We start from the raw sequence: 15367 nt of genomic DNA on the forward strand, positions 1-15367 counted from the left end.
TTAGATTGGGGGCTTGACACAGCGTCTATTTAACCACTTCTGTTCCCGGGCGCAGGCACGGCCGCCGTGTGCGCGCTCGGGGCTGCGGCTCCGGGTTCGCTGCGAGCGGGGCCGGGCCCGGGGGGCTCCGAGCTCCGTGGCCCGGCCGAGGAGCCGGAGCTCGGCGGGGCCCGGGCCGGGCCGGCAGGGCGCGGGTTAAGCGCGGCCGAGCCGCGTTTCCTGCCCGCACTTGCCGTGGCCCGAGGCGGTGCCGCCGCCGGAGCCGAGCCGCGCCGGGCCAGGTGGCGGGCAGGCACACCGTGTTATTAGGCAGCACCGAGCGCCAAACCTTGATCTTCAAAAAAAACCCCAAAAAAAACCATACCCAAAAAAGGCCCCTAATTAATCCCGCGCATGAGAATAAATGGCATTCCGCATCAGCCAGGATGGAAAAGGCACCTTCCAATTTCGTCAATGATCCCTGCTATCCGCGGCTTTCAGGCAGCGTCGCTCTTTGAGGCACTTAAACCCGAGAATTCTTCTTTTCTTGTCGCTTCAATTCGATTTAAATAACAACAAGAAGAAAGAGTAACAATGGTCTGAATGTGCTCTATCTCTAGGAAGTCATAAACGTCTTGACAAAGAGCCCGGTGCCCTGCGCTGCCGAGCCCCGGCCGCCTCCCTGTGCGGCTGCGGGGACTCGTGGAATCCATGGGAGCTCTTCCATCATCTTCACTCCATTGAAAAGTCCTGCTCTGAAGCCATCCTTAACACTCCCTCTTTTTAATTCACTGTCCAAGTGACAGATTGAAGGATATGTACTGAGTTTTCTCATATTTCTGAAGAGCTTTGATTTGCACTGGGCTTGTTTTGTGAAAAGAAAAAGGTTCTAAGAAAAAAAAAGCTGTCTTTTAACTCATATAGCACTTGCCTAATATTGATTTATAAACATTCCCAGAGAAGGCATCCTTGTCCAAATAGTCTCAAGGTTCATAAACTTCATCTAATTTTATGATATAATTGTACAGTAGTTTTCAAGGACTCTTACTGTCTAGAGGGCTTGAATCCATTTGATTTTATTCATCCCAATGGTATCTGCTTTTATCCCTAACTAAGATTAACAATTCTGGCATTATAGCAGTATGGAAAGTTCATCACATTTGTGCAGTGATTCTACCACCAGCTGCAGATCCTTCTGAAGTTTACTGTGTAATGAATTTAAAACATAAATAGCAACAAATGGGATAAATAATTTCTTTGCCAGAATTGGAGCAAAGTTAATTCTGTCTTTATAAATAACTTTTTATGCTGGTGGTTTTTTTGTGAACCTTTCAATATTTAATTAAATCACACAGTTTCTGGATCTTTCTTTTGAATATGTTTTACTTATGTATTTATCATTTTTAAGCTTTTTTGTAACTAGCTATAAATCATTTGAAAAACTAAAGAGAAAAATGGTTTTGGTTTTACAATGTAGCTAAGAAGATATTTTCTAACATCTAAGAAATAGACCTCAGAGTTGCTCATTCAGTATCAAGAGTTATCATTACCAGAGATATTTCACATTATTATTAAAGAGGGATTTGGTATTGGGATATTGTAAAAGAGGTCTGAGCTCTTTATTTTCTGAAAGTAGAGCAGGACACCATTTGCTGAGGTGAACCTGAATGTTGTCAGACAGTTGCAGATCTCCCAGGTAACATTTCCTCAAGTGGAATTTTTAAGAATGACTAAAATTTGTTCTCCTCCAAGCAGGGTGTTTACTTTCTGTGTCCAGTGTTCTCCAGATAATGTGCAGTGCTGCACTTACCTTTAGAATCAAGAAACTTCCTTGAGCATTACTTTAGCCCCTAGGCTTTATTGATTTGAGATGCAAAAAAAAAAAAAAAAAAATTGTATGGCAAAACTTTGGTTATTATAACTAGATCTAAACAAGAAAGACTAACATCAGTTTTGACAACAAACAAAACCAGTTTTTGTTCTATCAGTTATGTTTAAGAGATTCCAATTTCAAACCAAACACAACTTGTGGTTATTCTGTCAGATATTTATATAGCCACTGGGGCGCCATAGTTATGCACCGCATACATCATTGTATTTTTAAAATGTACTTAATGAACATTTTTTCTTTTCTGGTAACTACTTCATTGCCTTAAATGAATGCATTCCAATAGAATTTGTAACAAATGAGCACTTTGTGTTTGCATTAATGCCAAACACGTTTAACAAATTTTTAACAAGGAACACTGGCAAAAAGCCAAACTCCTAGAGGGACACTGAAGGAATGCTATAAATTTAAACTAGATTTTACCTTTTCACTCTGCTCAACAAGTGTCTTAGGTGTCTTTGGCATCTCAGCATTGCAAATTTTCTACGTAGGTTGGATACAAATTTATGCCTTAATTATTTTTCTTCTTGGCCCTCCTCACTAGAGATTTCCATGTCGATATAACAGGCTTTAACAGGTTACTGTATTCTTTAGAAAGTGAGTGGTGGGTTTTCTTTCTTTCCTCAAGAGTTAGGCCAGGAGGAGGTAGCAAAACCCAGCATTTATTGTTGGGCTGTAATGACGGGGAGGTTCAAAGAGCACAAAGAGCACGTATCGTGCCACTGTCACATCCTGTGCTAAGGGACCTCTACAGTGCTGAGCACTGCAGCGGATCTGTGCTACCCAGTTTTGCTGCTTGTGCTGAGTTGCAGATATCTGGGCTGTGATTGTGTTTGCAACTGCACTTCAGGGGCAGGGGAAAGCAGCCCACAGGGCTCCTGCTGGCCCCAGCTCTGAGCTCACACAGAAGCCATGAACAGATTTTTGGCTGAATCAAACTTCTGGGGGGTTTTCAGTTGTTAAGTTATGCCCACATGGTACATGTCAGTACAGACCTTGGGAATCACCTACTCTGTAATATATGTTCGTATTAAAAGTGTTACAAGTAGCTCCACAAACCACATGCTTGCTCTTTACTTGTAACTTAATATATTAATTTAATTTTTACTGTGTTATTTCAGTTTTAATCAAATGCAGGAACTGAAAAATAATAATACTTAGCACTCATCCAAGACTTTTAAGGCATATTACAAACATTAAGCCTTGCAAATTCCTGTGAGGAACCTGATGTTATGCCTGTTGTAGCAAAGAGCAAATTAAGCACAGAAGAATGATACGACTTTTTCCTTAATTTTTTTCCTTAATATTTTCCACAATAGACTGGTGGCAGGGGCAGAATTTAGAGTGTCAGGATTTTGTTTTAGTTAATAGAGTAATTCTTTTTGTGGTTTTGCACAAAGGTAAAAATTGAGAATGTTGTCTTTTTGCCCCTCCTATAATTTACATGATGTTGTTGCAAGAGGCACAGGCAAATTCCAGGACATCACTTGAGAAAGACTTTATGAGTTATAGCCTTATTCCAGTCTAGTTACTTGTTTCCAGAAAATGAAATAATTTCCCATCATTTGTTGGTACTCTGATTGCAGTAATGATGAATGAGTCTGGAGAAGGAAACTGAGGAATTCATCCTGACAGCTTTTTCAAGGATGTCACATTCTAGTGCAGAGGCCTTGTCATAGATTAGAAGGCAGAAATAGCCCTCACAGGTTTTCATTAATGATATCCTTCTCTAGTAACATTTGGTCAGATACCAGTTCCCTGCAATAAAGTGTCTATTCCCTCTCTTTCTTACTCACTAATTACCATATCAGTTGTTGGCCTTTTATGTAGGTACCATGTGTAACAGGTTAGGAGAGGGCAATTTAAGCCTATGTGAATGGGTATCTGTTTTTGTATCTGGGTGCTTGTTGCAAACATTTGGAAAGCATATGGAGCATAATGGACATTAACCCAGATGTCAAAAATAGCCTGCATTTTACTACTGTTATTAAACAGTTTCCCCTTTAACCCCTTTGTGTTTACCCACCCTCTCCAGCTTGTTTCTGCAAATCACTGCTGAGAGGAAAGGATTGGAGGTAAAAAGTACTAATCAGGCAGGTGTCTTTATCCAAAGGAAAAACAATCTGAACAAATATTTGTGGGCTACTACACTTTTATATCTTCACATCTTTCTGCTGTTTTCATTGACTGGTATCTAATGCACTGACAGAGGTGCCAAACTCATAAGACATTAATTTCAGCTGGAGCACTGCTGAATTCAGGCCCAATGAATGTTACCAAACTTTATTTCTGTTTTAGAGGTTCAGTGGCTGTTACCAAGTGCAGCATTGAAGAAACAAATATAAATTTAATTTACTCAACCTCAGTTGGTATTTGACAGCAATATCCTTTTATATATTTATTTGACTTACTTGAGAAATACTTTGCATTTCCTACCTGTGGTGAACAAGTTTTTGTTACACTTCCAATACATAAATGGTTTTCTGATGAATGGGTGGGTTGATTGAGTGGGTGAGGTTTATTTGGGGGCTTTCTTTCTGTAGTAAAACCCCAATGAAAATCTGAGGACCAGGCTGAAGGGGGAGTGCAGTTTGTGCTTTGCTGCTGTTCCTCAGATTGGACACTTTATTCTGGGTTCTTATTTTTTCTGAGCATAAAAGTGTTAATTGCAGAGGAACTTCAGCTTGTAAAATAGCAACTACATTGAATATTTGCTGTGATTACATTTTTGTTTAAAAAAACTAGGCATTATTGTGCTGCAGTTTCTGGAATGTGCTCTCCTCGTTAATTTATAGGTGTGCTTCCTCTGCCCCAGAATCTCTTTGAATGATGATTAAGAAATTCTCAGCACACAAAAGAATGGGAGCTATGCACAGTTCACCAAACGTAATGCATGTGCTGACTTACAGTTTTCATAAAAGTTTGCAACGATTTTATGTGCCAGAACTAGTAACATGATCTACTTTAGGAACTCCCTGGCTTTCCAGCTCTGCAGAAGTCATTTTTAGACTGTTCAAGTGCCAGATCCAAAACTTGTTAAAATCGGTGGGAACCTTTCCATATTTCAGTGGGCTTTGGATTAGTCCCTAAGTGTTTTGACCAGAAGAATTGTACCAACCACTTACTGCAAACTTAGAACTATTCATCCATGTTTGTATGATATAAACTGTTAATGTGTGCTTTCCAGCAAGATGTGAAGTTGAAAATAGGGATTTAAAATAATATGATGATTTATTCTGTTTCAGAAACAGGGTTTCACTTTACTCACAGAATAGTTTATCTGATAAATATTAGATTCTGAGATTTTAACGGCAATTTTAGTCAAGTAGTTCTATTTAAAAAACCACAACTTTTCAGCTGTATACAAAACCCTAAGCATTGTATGGCAAATTCTTTTTCATAAAATGGGATGGTTTGGAAACAGATAATGTGAATAAGACCAATTCATTGCTCTCTGTTCAAGCATACCGTGCTGTTTGCTTGCACAACTGAAGTAACAATAGAAATCACTGAGGCCTCACCCTGCAGTCACAATCAGAATCTCATCCAAAGCAGGTGGAAGGGAGGAAGATTCTTCCCACTGGCTGAGCTGTGCTGACACCAGCTCCCTCTTTAGTCCCCTGGGTTTCAGCAGTGCCAGCCAAGGCAGGCAGAGCACCTGTGATTAGTGGGTGTGTGGCTGAAAACCTCCTAACTCATTGCTGTGTGTTCTAACTTCTGCAAATCTGAGCTTCTTGCATCCATGAAACCTTTCTCCACTGTTCTGCAAATTAAAGTGAACTTAAAGTGCTTAAAATATGACAAGAAAACGGTGCTTCAAATTTGGAAGGCTGGTAGAGGTACTACACATTCCCACCTGCCACAGAACTGGGTGGATACAAACCAATCATTCTCTTGGTTCCCACAGAAAAATACTTAATTTTATTAATAACATTTCCCTTTCAAAGTTACTGTGCTTATAGACAAGATCATAAAATCACTGTTTACAGAATCACAAGCACAACAGCATTTGACATCTTAGGAATTTAAAATATTTCTCATGTAGGGGGAGTCATGTCATACAAATTAGCAATAAAACTAATTGCCACCTATGAATGTAAGTTGGTTCAAATTGAATTTAAATGCCTTACTTAATCCTCAGCCCCTAGAAAAGCATTATCTCCACTCATACGTATGAGAATCTTGATTACATGAGAGCTAAGATGCTCTGGATGCTTCAGTCATGTTAATTGGAATATTTTTTCTCTTGTTACAGTTGTCAGAGGAACTAGTGAAAAAGGAAGAAAAAACTGTAGCACTGGAAGGTAACAATGATAATCTATTGCATTGGATCTCCAAACATGACCATGATATCCTGGAGAAGATCACAGATGCAGAAAATGAATGCTAAGGTTGATATCTAATGAAATGCTGCATTAATTAGCATTTTCTCCATTATTTCTTGTAGTCTATTGTGAAATTAGATACTTTGGAAAGTAATGAAGGAGACTCAAACAGAAATTACAAGAGCTTCATTTCTGTCTCTAATGGGTCTTGTGAGTTACTCTGTTTTTACAATGAAACCATCTGTTCAGAATATAGTTGTTTCATAAAGTTCAGTTAAACAGGTTATATAGCAAATTTTTGGTAAATTAATATTGATTTTAATAGGTAATTCAGATTCCCTAGATGTGGCATCTGCATTTGCTGGTTTTACCTAGTCTATTCTAAAGTATCACTTCTATTGCACTAGATTATCAGAGAGGTATTAGTAAAATGCTATATAAGGGTGTTGGCAGTAACTTTACCCCCAGTTAGACACAGGCTTTTCCAAAAAAAATAAAAACAAGCCTTTATCCTCCTCTATTTTCTTTTCTCTACTGATAAAATAATATAAATTAAAACCAAACCAAAACCAAATATTGATACTATAACTGGTATTAAGCTCTGGGCCAGGTTGGAAATGAAATCAATTTTTGGTACTAATAAATGATGACAAAGCTTAGTTTTATGAAATTATGGTGTGTGTCTCTGACAATGCATAGGACATCTAATTTGAACATAAATATATGATTATATACAAGATGTATCTATTTCTGGATGGTAAAAGCTTGAAGTGTATATAAATACATGTGTGTGTATATATATGGACATGTACACAAGGATGTATCAACCTTTTACCATCCAAATGCATACATGTTTTCAACAGTAAAAGCTGGGACTCTTAAAGAAACAAATAAAAACAAAAATAAAGATTGCTGTGAATACAGTATATGCACTAGGTCTCCTGTAAATGTGGAACTGTTTGTTATTGTTCTCTGCATTGAAAAACAGTCTCCGACATGGACCCAAACGAATCTTAGATGTTAAAGAAAATACCAATGAACAAACAGCACTTGAAGGCTGTTTGTGTCAACAAGATGTGTCTGGTAAAATAAATTTAAAGCACATGTAAGGAAAAATTAAAAGTGAAATTATTATATTCAGTGAGAGACTTAACTGACAGTCAGACCTCTACCGCTTCTCAAGGAGAGGCTCCTTCTGACTCCACAAACATTTTCAGTCAGTCTGGCAAACATGTGCAAATGTTTGGCTGTTTTGTTGAGGCATCTTTTTGTCCATGGAAGAAATGCTTCCATGCTGATGGCAGTGGAAATAGAATATCTGCATTTTTAAAGGACAAACAATAAATTTAAGCATGGGTGGCCTTAATCCTTAGTAGTTTTTCTTTGCTGCTGTTAAAAAAAACAAAAAAAGAAAAAAAAAAAGAAAAAAAAAAGAAATCTAAATGGATACTCCTAAAGTCTTGCACTGAATTTAGAAAAATTATTTTTTGAACCTGTGGTGCGATTAACCCTAAACATCCTACATGAGCCATACATAGTAATCCCCTTAAAATTATTGTCTAGAGATGATGTTTTATTTATTTGTACCATGATTCTCGGTGCAATCAATGAGCAATTTATTTGAGCAGGAGTCCTGCTGGATGTTACTGTCTTCAGTAAATAGAATAAAATGTATAGAATTAGCATAGCGTAGATAATCCCAATTTCATTCATGTTTAAAAAGTTTGTCCTTTAACTATCAACGGCATTTTAGATCTTTGTTTTTGAAACAGCAAAGCTTTTGGGAGTATATTTAGCACATATGACAAATGTTGCACTTGGAAACTCAGACAACAAAACAGGTTTCTCATGACAAATTTGTTGTCGCAGTAGGGGACAATCGTCTGTGTCTCTTACAATCAGGTCTTTACCTTAACTCTGCAACCGAATACTTGAAGTAGGATATAAACTAGGGGGAAATAGGGTCACAGATACAAAGCTGTATAGTTAGATATTTATATGTATGTGCCAATTTTGTCACAGACATTATTTTAGGGGCATTTTTGCCCCACTCATCTTGGTATGAGTATTGATCTAAACTTTTATCAGGGCCTAAGAGTTAGCCCCTAAAGAGGAAATTTTTGTCTAACATTGATTTTTTCTTTCTTGCTTTGTTTTTTTTTTTTTTAGTTTTTTCTCCTTCTTTTCATTTCATGTGATATTCTATGATGTTTGGAGTAAATCTTTTCATATCCTAAAATAGAATCTCGGGGTTTACAATAAACACTGTGATGTTGGGAAATATTTTATTTGAGCAATGTTTGGTAGATTTTTTTTCCCCCTCCTCTGAGTGTAATGAAGCAAACCAACTTTTGCTTAACATTTAAGGTAATGGTTATTATTTTAATGTGAGATCAGTCTTGTACTGCACATTCTTTCTTTCATTTAAATGTACAGTATGAATTTTGTATTTAATGAATTTTGTGTATCCAGTATGCACGTACCTGCACATTGACTTTCATTTGAAAGTGGGTTTCAATTTCCTTTTTAAACAGTGTTTATGAAAAGACCTCAGATGTGTTGACACAAACTATATCCGCAATGTTTCTTTTGTGTGTGTAGGGTGACGTTTGAATGTGATGTTCTGCAGCAATGGGTCAGTATCCCCTATTTACCTTAGATCCTCATTTGATAGTGCTTCTTGTAATAATTTTTTCAAGTGAGTGGCATGTTCTGGATTGTGATATTGATATATGGTTAAGGACATCGATATGAAACTAAGGAATTCCTAGAAATTACCAGTGGGCATGTATTAGACAGTCATTGTAATTTAATGTCTTGTAGAAGTGTAAAGTACCAAGGTATTTAGAGTTCATAACATTGTTATCATGTGTATGGGAAGTATTTAGTGTTGATCAGCTTGTTTATTTTCATCAAATAAACTTTGTTTCTTTCTGAAATCAGTGTTGTGTCATTAAAAGCAGGTTTAATGACTGTAGGAAAATGTGTGAGAGATGTTTTCCACATGGTAAATCTATCACACTCCTTATTTCTCTAATTGCTACCATTCAAAGTAATTTATCTTCCTGTTGTTACTATCACATAAACTGTTTAAGAAAGCATAAAAAGAAAAATGTCTCGTAGGCCCCACTCCCAGAAATGCTTACGAGCAACTTTACTAAAGTGAGGAGCCATTTTCTGGATTGGGCTCTTACAGAGCAATATGCTTTTGAGTGGGTTTCTAAAACATAATATTCTTGTGTGACCCTGTGTAATTGCATAGAAAATTACATTTTGTTTATGTGCTTTACTGACCAAAAGCCATAAGGTGTGAAATTCTCTGCACAGTCAGCTCCTTTTTCAGCTGCCTGGTAAGTGGTTCCCCGTTTCCATTATGTTCACTTTTTTTAGAAAAGGAACTTTTGTTGACCAGGAATTTCTTACCTCATAGAAGTCCCTGGACCAGCTCAGGGCACACACAGCAGGAGAATAAAAGGTAAGTATGTATGCATTTTACTTAGCTTATTTAAACCACACAGTCTCTTAGTTTTAAGCTCTGTTTCTTTACCTAAAAATTAATTTTCTTTCGTAAGAAAAAGAAACTATGCACTAACATAGGATATTATGTTTCACTTTTAACTACAGCTACATATACATTTGTTGTGTATTCTATTTATGCCTACTAAGCTTTGAGCTGCAATGGTATAAATTGAGTGGCAGTAGCTTCTATCTCGTTTCCAGACCTGCACAGTTATTTGGAGCAGCTTGTTCTGTGTTCTACTGGTGTCTGTGTTAGGGGGCTGCCCATTCCATTGGAGACACATTTTTGATTCTATTTTCAGTATTGATCACATCCTGCTTCCCCACCTGGTGATAGGTGTGACAGTATGTGCCAGTGTGTCTTACTAAGGAGCTGAGGGGACCACAGTGGGTTCAGGGAACATGTCAAAGGCCCTTAAAGCCTATTTTCTGTAAGATGATTTTTCAGTCAGGATCTTACCTCTGTTAAAAGCATCTGTGAGGGCCCCAGGAGAGGGCCAGGACCAGATCATGTTTGTGTCTGTGGGTGCTGCAGAGGTGGGAGCTCCCCAGAGGGCAACTCTGGGTGCAGGAACACCAACACTGATGTTGAAGTTTGAGTTCATACAGTCAAGAGCTCTTCCAGCTCTGAAAGAGCCTGATAAAGGATCAGGCTTTTCTGAGCTTGAGGTTTGCTCCTCAGAGAGGCTGTTCACTCCAGACTTGAGCCAGAGTAGCTCCAGGTTTGAGCAAGCAGAAGTATGAGCAGTGGGGGACGCTCAGGGGGTGAAGCTGTGCCAGCTTGCACTTCAAGCCAACATGTCAGTTAAGACACATTTTGAGAGTCCCAAACAGCTCCATGCCAGCATGAGCTGGATAAAGCTGAACTCTTACTGCATCCCAGGTTGTTCACACTGTGCTCAAGGTCAGGATGTGTTCCTGGAAGAGCCTCACTAACCAGCACACTCTGGGTCCTGCCCCGCGCAGAAACCTGTCACAAAGCATAGAACAGAGTGGCAAAGAAGGGCGTGTCACCTGTTGATACTCCTCCAAACCACGAAACTTTAATAACCAAAGTATTAAATCATTCTAAATAAAGCCAAGTGAGCTCTAAATAAGTAATGCATTTCCCATTATGAAGTCAATGGGAGCTCTGCACATCGCCAGGACATGATTTGACCCACAGATGAAAAGTACAGCTGATGAGGGGCTGCTGTGCAGATTTTCCTCCTATGAGGTTACGGGCTCATGCTCATAGCTTTCCAAGTAAGATATTTCTTTTTCAAATGCACCTTTTCAAACAAGAGGGAACCTCTGCCTTCATCAGGAATAGCCCAGGGCACATTGTTTCGGCTTTTGTATGAGACTGGAGGCGCTGGTGCACTAGAGTCCACCCTTGACGGATGCAGTTACAGAATCGAGGACTAATTTTGTTTGGGTTTGCATTCCTTCCACTCTTTGCTCTTGAAAATTACTGTTTCTTCAGAATGAGACTGTTCTAACCCCAAATCTCCACAGATGCAGGGGAAGAGCAGGCACAATGCCAGTGCATCCTAAAGACAACGCATTGTATCCCTTTGAAACTGCACTCGAATCTGTGTTACAGACAGTTGTCTATTCCCACGAAGCTGCGAGTCTCAGGACAAACAGGAGAACTTTGAACTCATCCAGTTTCAGATGGAGGCGAGTGTCCAACTTTGAACAGGCCGTGCTTTTGGTGCTCACCCCAGCAAGGCCAGGAGACAGCAGATGTTCTGGCAGCTGCAGCTGCCGTGCACTCGGGGAGCTGGGCTGGAGGAGAGCAGCCAAGCTGCCTCCAGATGGAGCAGACAGGGAAGAGGCGAGTGGGAGGCTGCACAAGGAAGTCAGATAGCTCCAGATAGTAATGGACTGATGATATGTGGCTCCAGAGCACCTAACCAGCTTCATAGAGGCTGCACAAGAGAAATCAGCACCAATCCACAGCAAACCTGGGCTCAGTGAGAAGCCTTCTTGCCGTGGGAAAATCGATAGGGAGGAAATATGTGTGCAGAACACATGATAATGGAGCATGGTAACTACTTTTTATTTGAATGTAATTTGGACAAATGCATTACTCATAAGTGAGTTATCCAGGGCTTGCCAAATATGTGGTTAAGCAGTTATTATAGCAAATTACACCATCATCTAAACACCTCTGTTTTGGCTCTTAGTTGACTCCTTTTGCAATGAGGTTGTATTTTTTTTCTTGATTGTTGTCTAATATTGCTGTTCTTTACTTTTTTGGTTACCACAGAAATAAATAATGATACAAACAACAACATGCATACGAGTGAATAAGAGCATTTTCTGAATTTCACAAGTAGAACACCCTTGTTAATGAAGATCTCTATGGTTGCATAGTTCTTAACATAGTTCTCATGTCTATTGATTCATGTCCTCATATGCATTTTATTATGAGCTTTATATTTCATTTTAAACTTCCAAAAATAAAGAAAAACAGCTGAAGTACATTTTTTTTTTTTAATGGCCAGATTTTGGTTAGAGGTTAACACAGGCCAAAAGAGAACACAGATCTGCCCCCAAGCTCTTGCAGTTTTGTTTTGTTTTAATAAAAAATCCATATTACAATCCACAAAGGGTCACAAAAATGCAGCCATTACAGACCAGCCTTATTCCTTGTGCTACTCTCCTGCCCTGTGCACCTTCTCCAGGCTTAGATCAACCAAACGTGTGAAAGTAGGACTGTTGTCAGTCATGATAAGCATGTGCATTAAGGGGCTAATCCAAACTTTACTGAAGCGAAATGAAAGTCCATTGATTAAAAGTAAATTTCTGATTGCAACGCGCTTTCTTCTTTCTGAAGCAAATGGGAGCATGGGGCCAAACTGTTTCCTCTATATATCAAAAGTCCAGCTAAATGTAAGTCAGATGAACAGACTGCCTGACTTTTTGAATGCTTTGTGATAAGAAAATAGATCTTAGGTCTCATTATTTAAGTTCATTTACAGTGTATTTTGTCTATAGTTGTCCTGTCTGTGTATCTAGGCCAGCACTCAACTTCTACCAACTCTTAACACAATCTTTCCTTGTGGTGTCTTTACATTATGATCACTGATCGCATAGAATTTGTTTCAATTTAATAAATATCATTCAGTCCATTGGTTACTTTGCTATTGCTAAAGGTAGGTCTGCTATTGCATAGAGGAGTAAATGCATTTTTTTAGGAGTCTGTTTCTAAAACAAATTAAATTCTGAGCAAACTTCAGGAGAAAGAAGAGGCAAAACCCTCCACCATAATTATTAACTCCTAGGACTGTCCATGTAGCCCGTTTCTAGAGGATTTGTTCCAATTCTGATGCCATTCACCATTTCAGAGTTGTTCTCTCTGAAGTTAAACAACCAGTCTCCGTATCTGAAAGCTGAGGGTTGTAAATCTCCCTTGTGAATGTTGCCCATGACAGGGAAGGAAAGACTTGCATAATTACCACTTGTACTTCCTCAGAGAACATGAGCTCAAGTCTAAAGCAAGGAGTTTGGTCAATAAAACATCAGAGTCTGAAAACTACAGGAAAAGACCTGTCCAGCTCATATGATAAAAATTTTTTCTTGGTTAAAGGAAAATTAATATTTCAGAGGAATAGCACAGAAGCATCTTTCTCAGGCCTGATTATTTTTCAGATATTCTTAGTTTTTCTTCAAGATTACCATCAGTTAATGTAATTCATAGCTAAATTAACTGAAATGTCTTAAAATCTTCCGTCTCTGTGAAGTATAGCAGACTGGATATAGTTATTCTGCTAAAATACAGAGAACCATTTACTATGCTGACTATAACCATGATTATATTCAGTAGTGTCTGTGAAACAGGTTACAAGTTTAAAATCAGGAAGCAGGAGAAGCACCTTGTTCCCACGCTACTGAAGTCAGAAGGAATTATTCTCAGTCCCTCTCCAGTGAGTGAGGGATATCAGTGCCTGGTATTTGGGGCTATAATTGGTCAGATAGCTTACAGAAGAATACAAGTACTCATGTGAGCAAATTTTTGCAGGACTTAGAGCCTGAAATCAATTATAAATGCATTTGGGTTAATGTGAATGCTCGTGGTCAAGCTGGTACCTTTTCACAGCAATCCTTGTCCACATCTGTTCTCTGCATAGGTCACAGGGAAAGATTTGTGTTAAAATGTTTGTGCGTTGCTGCTCTTCTCCACTGCTTTTTCTGCTTCCTGCACTGCTGTGCACATTTTTTTGCTCTAAATTCCCTCACACAGATGTTCCATATGCAGTCTTTGAAAACTTCTTCATGAAGGAAGTCTGTGATTCTTCAGCTGCTTTGCCACCTTCTCTGGGGGTGCACAGAGAACTTGGCATGAGGCTCCTAAGGTAAAACTGGCTGAAATAAAACACAAGCTTCAGACTTGGATTACCCATGTGTCCTGTGCAGTGTGAAACGCCCTCCTCCCTTTGATTGCTGTGGCATTTGAATATAAGCAGCACCTGGCACAACAGAGACTGAAATACAAAAAACCCAAAACTTATATATTACATTTCCATCATCAGTGTCCCAAGGAATCAGGCAAACCAGGAAATATCAAAATTGGTTCTTTAGAATTTTTTTTTCAGAATTCACCTGTCTAGTTTGGCTCAATTATTTTTCCCTCTCAAATATGAAATTCCAAATACAAATTGTGATGCATGGAGAGAAATTGCTTTGGAGGGGCAAAATTGCAGCTGGTTTGTTTGGCCTTGCCACTAGAGCAAGTTTGGAGAAGAATTTAGATTACTTACACACAGATACTAAACTGCAGCCTGAAAATAAAGTAAATGTATTTGAGTTGATTCACATGAAGGGAATGGTGCCTTGATGTGTGATAGCCCAGTACTTCCAGGAAGGTCAAACACCCAAGGAATGGGACAAATTTTAAAAATCAGATGTTTTTATTTTTCTAAATTTCTTCCTATTTGCATATTAATTCCAAAGTCCTTAGACTATATTATAAACAAAATGGCAATTGAAGAGATAGTTTTGATGTGATGCACATCCTACTTGCACCGCAGGAATGAAGATGAAAAGGACACTTCTTTTGAGTGCCACATCTTCCTACGGTTTTGTAATTATGCTACACAGACAATATTAACAATTCTTATTAAATACAGGATATCATCTTGAAATGAATACCAGACTTTTAGGAAGGGCTTTGTAACAAACATTTCAAAAATCTGATTTTACTTTGAGTTAGCTTTCAAAATCCAGTCCAGATATATGTAAAGAATATAGAACGTAAATATATTTTCTAAAGTACTACAGTATGTGAAATTTATAAATTGTTACATGCTTTCCTTTCCTAAAGCAGCTGGGTGAAGCTTAGTCTCAGATCAGATAGAATCTTTTAGATAAATCATTTATGACTAGATGACTTCTTATCCAAAAGTCAAATATGTGATCATTTACAGAGGTCACTGGCTGTATTCTGCTCTGTGTTCCATAATCAGCTGAAATAAACCCCAAAAGTCCCTCCTGAATGTATGCTCACAGGGTCATAGTATAATAAAATACTGCTTAAATTGTGTTTCAGACAAGGAATGCTTTCCCCAAAAGTGCTCTGGTCTCAGGGACAGGACTGTCAATATGCATTGCAGTGCAAATGGCAAGTATAAAGTCCAGCATTTGGAAGGGGAGTGCCCTGCCCATTTAG

At 38.6% G+C, this 15367-nt stretch overlaps 1 protein-coding gene across 17 annotated transcripts in view; it reads left to right on the forward strand.

Moving 5' to 3' along the window:
- Positions 1–9131, forward strand: part of ERC2 (ELKS/RAB6-interacting/CAST family member 2) — a 404176-nt gene extending 395045 nt beyond the window's left edge. For all 17 annotated transcript variants that reach the window (XR_012057919.1, XR_003962561.4, XR_003962563.4 and 14 more), the window contains one exon: positions 6123–9131. The gene's annotated coding sequence lies outside the window, so the exon portion shown is untranslated. The remainder of the gene's footprint in view (positions 1–6122) is intronic.
- Positions 9132–15367: the final 6236 nt, after the last annotated feature.

Source organism: Taeniopygia guttata, chromosome 12, assembly GCF_048771995.1.
Source record: "Taeniopygia guttata chromosome 12, bTaeGut7.mat, whole genome shotgun sequence".
Taxonomy (NCBI): Eukaryota; Metazoa; Chordata; class Aves; order Passeriformes; family Estrildidae; genus Taeniopygia; species Taeniopygia guttata.